The following is a 5,818-nucleotide window of genomic DNA, read 5'->3' as shown; positions in this document are numbered from 1 at the left end:
AGGCGGAGGCTAGATCACATTTTTTTTGCGAGACAGATATTTACCGAGATACCCGATGTGAGTCTTCTCACTATACTTTACCTAGTGTGGTAATAGAGTTCAGAGATAGAGTATTATAGAGTTATATGCCAGTGTGATTGCATGTTATTATGTGTTGTGATTTGTTGTGATATGTGATATGCATGATTCAGAGTTACAGAGTTGGGACTTTCGAGTCCCTAGAGTTAGGGCCAGAGGGCCCACAGAGAGTTGGGGCCGGAGGGGCCCACTATGACACATTGACCAGAGGGTCAACAGAGTTATATCCTCGAGTGGCTATTATGTGATTAGTGTGGCATTTTGGGGAACTCACTAAGCTTATACTTATAGTGTTCAGTGTTATGTGTTTCAGGTACCAGTGATGACCGCGGGAAGGCAGCGGCTTGATTCGTACACACATATGGGATTGGATGTGTTTTGATCTTGGGAGACATTTGTGATTTGAAAACTTGATGTTATGACATTTTGTGAATGAATGGTTTAATTAAAAATGTGTTTTTCAAAAGTGAAAAATTGTTTTAATTTTTACGGTGTTACACCTGTCTAGGATTTCTACGGGTTATTCCACGAAGTTGAGGGTCTCATCTACCTCGATCTCGTCGAGTGGGATAATAAGAGTCTTGTCGGATAAGCACTTTTTCATGTTAGAGACGTGGAAGATAGGATGTATGTTACTTAGTTCTTGAGGTAGTCGGAGTTTGTAAGCTACTGGACCGATTCTAGCAAGAATCCTAACTGGTCCTTTGTACGTTAGGTTCAACTTGCCATGCTTTCCAAAGCATATTATGCCCTTCTAGGGTGATACCTTCAACAAGACGTGGTCACCAACCTCGAACTCCAAGGGTTTTATGTTTTTGTCAGCGTAGCTTTTCTTTCTCTCTTTGGAAGCTTTAAGTTGCTCCCAAATTTGTATGATTTTCTCCATATTTTCATGATTGATTTCCAGACCAGTGAGAGTACTGTCAGGAACTTGAGCTCTTGCTAGTTGCGTATCACCCACTTTCAGCCTAGCACAAAGGTGATCTGCACTTCCGGGCATAGAGGGCTTTGAAAGGAGTAGCCTTTATACCCGTGTGATAACTGTTGTTGTAAGAAAATTCGACAAGGGGTAAATGAGTATCCCATGCATTTCCAAAATCTATCACACAAGCTCGCAACATATCTTCTAGAGTTTGAATCGTCCTCTCACTTGCGTCAGTTTATGGATGGTAGGCTGTACTCATGTCCAACCTAGTTCCCAAAGATTTTTGTAAAGACTTCCAAAAACGAGAGGTGAATATGCTATCTCGGTCTAAAATAATAGATATTGGCACACCATGTAGTCTAACAATCTCTTTGAGGTAAGTTCGTGTTAGCTTCTTCATCTTGTCGGTTTCTTTTATTGGTAATAAGTGTGCGGATTTGGTCAATCTATCGACGATTACCCAAATAGTATCATAATCACCCGATGTCTTGGGTAACTTAGTTATGAAATCCATCGTAATCTGCTCCCACTTTCATTCTGGGATTTCAAGTTGTTGCAATAAACCTGAAGGCTTTTGGTACTCTACCTTGACTTTGGCACAAGTAAGGCACTTGGCCACAAAGGTAGCAATTCCGGCCTTCATGTTAGGCCACTAGTACAGTTTCTTGAGGTCTAGATACATCTTGCCTGAACCTAGATGAATGGGGTATCGAGTTTTGTGAGCTTCATTTATAACCACATCTCTGTAACCACCGAACTTTAGTGTCCAGATCCGGTTCATGAAACATTAGACTCCATCATCCCTGACTTCGAAGTTCTTATCCATTCTTCTCAGGGGTTCACCTGCCATGTTTTCGAGTTTCAAGGCCTCGATTTGAACCTCTCTGATTTGTGTGGAAAGATGTGAATGGATTGTCATGGTCAATGAATTTACTTGGCATCCCGAGTATTCCTTTCTGCTAAGGGCATCAGCTAGTACATTGGTTTTACTAGGGTGATAAAGAATCTCACATTCGTAGTCGTTTAGGAGCTCCACCACCATCTTTGTCTTATGTTCAGCTCTTTCTGGTCAAAGATATGCTGAAGACTTTTATGGTCCATGAATATTGTGCATTTCGTGCCATCTAAATAATGTCTCCAGATCTTTAGAGCAAATACTACTGCTCCAAGTATAAGGTCATGTGTTGTATAGTTGACCTCATGTGTTTTTAGCTGTCTCGAGGCGTAGGATATAACCTTTCCTCTTTGCATAAGAACACATCCAAGCCCTTGATTAGAACCGTCACAGTAAACTACGAAGTCCTCTGTCCCTTTGGTAAAAGACAAGATCGGTGCACTACACAGAGCTCGCTTCAACATTTGGAACGTTGTTTCTTGTTTCTCTCCCCAGCTAAAAGTTACAACCTTTTGCATCAGGGTGGTAAGAGGTTTAGCAGTTCGGGAGAAATTTTTAATGAATCTACGCTAGTAGCCAGCAATACTTAAGAATTAACGGATTTCTATAGGTGTTTTAGGTGCTGACCAGTTCTCAATTACCTTTATTTTTGAAGGGTCCATGTGTATCCCTCTTGACTGACCATATTACCCAGGAAATCTACCTTCCTAATCCAAAATTCACATTTTGAGAACTTCGCATAGAGTTTCTCTATTCTGAGAATTTGCAATACTTGACGAAGATGTTGGCCATGATCCTCTTCACTTCTTGAATACATAAGGATGTCATTAATGAAGACTATGATGAATTTTTCCAGGAATGGACGATACACTTTGTTCATTAAATCCATGAGCACAGCAGGTGCATTCGACAATCCGAAAGACATCACTACAAATTCTTAATGACTATAACGAGATCTGAACGCTGTTTTGGGAATATCTTCCTCCAAAAGTCGTAGTTGGTGATACCCGAATCTTAATTCTATTTTCGAGAAGTAGCTCGCACCTTGAAGTTGGTTGAATAGATCGTCAATGCAAGGCAGAGGATATCGATTCTTGATGGTAAGTTTATTCAGCTCGCGGTAGTCTATGCACATATGGAATAATCCATCCTTCTTCTTCACAAAAAAAAACGGTGCTCCCCAGGGTGAGAAGCTTGGTCTTATGAAACCTTTGCTAAGGAGTTCGTTCAGTTGGCTGGATAATTCTTACATTTTAAAAGGTGCAAGACGACGGGAGGATATGGCTACAGGGGTAGCCCCAACGATTAAGTCGATTCTGAATTCGACTTGTCGTTCGGAAGGCACTCCTGGAAGATCGTCGGGAAATATGTTAGGAAAGTTGCAGACCTCAGGAATGCTTGCGATGTCTTTCACTTCTTGCTTTTTGTCTACTACGTGAGCTAGGAAAGCACAATACTCCTTGTGAAGGTACTTTTGTGCCTTGATGCAAGAAATGATCTGAAGGTTTGTTCCAGGTTTGTCACCATAGATGATAAGAGTTTTGTTAGTCGGAAAGTTCAGGCGAATGGCTCTTTCATAGCATAGGATGTCGACATGGTTAGAGCACAACCAATCCATACCAATAATAACGTCGAAACTTTTGATAGAGACCGACATAATGTCTATTAGGAAGGAAAAGTAATTAAAGGTTAGGGTATATCCTATGTATATATCGTTGGTGTATTTGGATTTCCCATTAGCCATTTCTAATGTGAAGGTTTCATTTCGTGGTTGGGAGTTTTGATTTAGCAGGTGTTTGAAATTATGGCTCACGAAGCTCTTCTCGACACCACAATCAAATATAATGCATGCTTAAGTATTGTTGAGAAGAAACATACCCTTGACCACCGCAGGGTTTGCCACATCTTCTTCGTGACCCAATGCCAGAATCCTCCTAACTCCACCAACATTTCCAGCTTTTGGAAAATATCTTTTTAAATGTCCCACATCACCGCATCCATAACATGCTTGACCTACTCCAGCGGCAGGTACTTGGTTAATTGGTTATGGTGGTGATTTACAGAATCGGGAAGTATGCCCTTTTCTGTTCCAGTTACGACACTGCATTTCCCGACAATTTACGTTGTGGGGAAAATTGCATTTGTTACATTTGGGGAGATTACCAACATAAGGCTTAGCTAGTGCAGGGTTAGCAGGAACATCAGTAGGTACAGTAGAAGCATGGACCGCCACTAACTGTTGCTTTTTCGAGGGTTCCTAAGAAGATTTTCCCTTCCTTTTGTTCCAGGCTTTCTTCTTGTTGTTGTTGTTGTTGTTGTTTCCCTTGGCTTGTTCTGGAGGACCAACCAATGAGTTTTGACGGGCTCCGTGGTCGATAAGGGATTCTGCCAACTATTTGGCACTATCAAAAGTAACAGACCTGGAAGAAATGACACTTCCCTCAATCAAGGGATATAGCCCCCCAGATGTACCTCTCAATCTTTTTGCTTTCCAAAGCAACCGTTTCTGGACATAGGATCGCTAAGTCGCAGAATTGATTTGTGTAGGTTGTTATGTCCGAACCAACCGTAGTAAGACCCCAGAGCTCTTGTTTAAGCTTTTGAATTTCACCCCGCGGGCAGTACTCCCGCATCAGCATGGTGTTCAAGTTATCCCAACTTATAAAGTTAGCCACTACCAAGGTCAGTGACTTAACATGGCCGTTCCTCCATGTTAGGGCTCGATCAGCAAAGGTACAAACATGGAATTGACTTTGCTACCCTCCGAGCAGGAGCAGATCTCGAAGACTGCCTCTGTTTTCTCGATCTATTATGTTAAATTCATCACTCCTCCAGTCCCGTTAAAGGTCCTGGTTTGGCGTTTGAGAAGTCCTTATAGGTACACTCTCAGGAATGCCTGTGACTTTCACCGTGGTTAGAGGGATACACACCAACTCCTGATCCACTAGAGCCAGTGGTGCTTATATGAGACATAGTAGCAGCGACAACTGCTGTGACCGCCGCCTGAAACATGACAGCGTCAAATTGAGGATGTGGTAATGGAGGTGGTTTTGGTGCTTCATTAACATTGACATGCCTTGGGTTTCTCCGAGGAGGCATCTTTCACCTTAAGTATAATAAGATGAAAAGATAGTTAGATATCAAGAATGAACATGAGTATGATATCTCTGAACTAAAACACCTAGTTCCATATGAATCTTGTAAGGAATTGGAAATAGAAGTCTACTGCAAGTACAACTTGCAACAGGATAATATGAAATTGAGTGGTTATTTTTCAAAAGAATAAGAAAATGCATGTCGATTATATTGGTAAATTGAGTACATAGAGTTTGGAAAAATTGACCATAAACAGGTCTACAATACACCACAATACTGGGAAAACATCGATATTAAACCAACCTACCGAAAATGAAATTTTTTGCGGTCGTACTGAAAGACATGAAAAATAACGCTAGAACATATCTGCAGACTTAACTATAACCAAAAGAGTAAGTAGTAAACGAGTAGAGTATAATCTACTTCCTCCTAGCTCCGGCCCTGGATTTGGCTAGCTGACGTTCTATTTCGCTGATACGCCTTTCTTGTGCTATTTTCTGTTATCACGGTTCTCTAACTTCGGCTTGGGATGCCGCCAGTTCTCTCAGCAAGAAATTAGTAAAATCCCTTGTCACATAATGATTGTCTTCTAAGTTACGAATGCGAACGGTGTTGAATCCAATATTAGGTTCAACCTGTATGATTCGGTCGATAGCAGCTCTTCCTTGTTCATTGTTACGTGCCACACGATGAACTAACATCGGTAGGTCTCTGTCTGCTGAGCCTCATATGTCCAGATTGTAGAAACTTTGGTCTCCTTGGTAAGGATGGTTCTAACCCTATTCCTTACTTCACCTGTCTAAGTTTATCTCCCACAGAGGTGT

This window comes from Lactuca sativa, chromosome 3 (assembly GCF_002870075.4).
Source record: "Lactuca sativa cultivar Salinas chromosome 3, Lsat_Salinas_v11, whole genome shotgun sequence".
Taxonomy (NCBI): domain Eukaryota; kingdom Viridiplantae; phylum Streptophyta; class Magnoliopsida; order Asterales; family Asteraceae; genus Lactuca; species Lactuca sativa.
The sequence above is the reverse complement of the archived record's forward strand: the minus strand, read 5'-3'. Positions refer to the sequence as shown.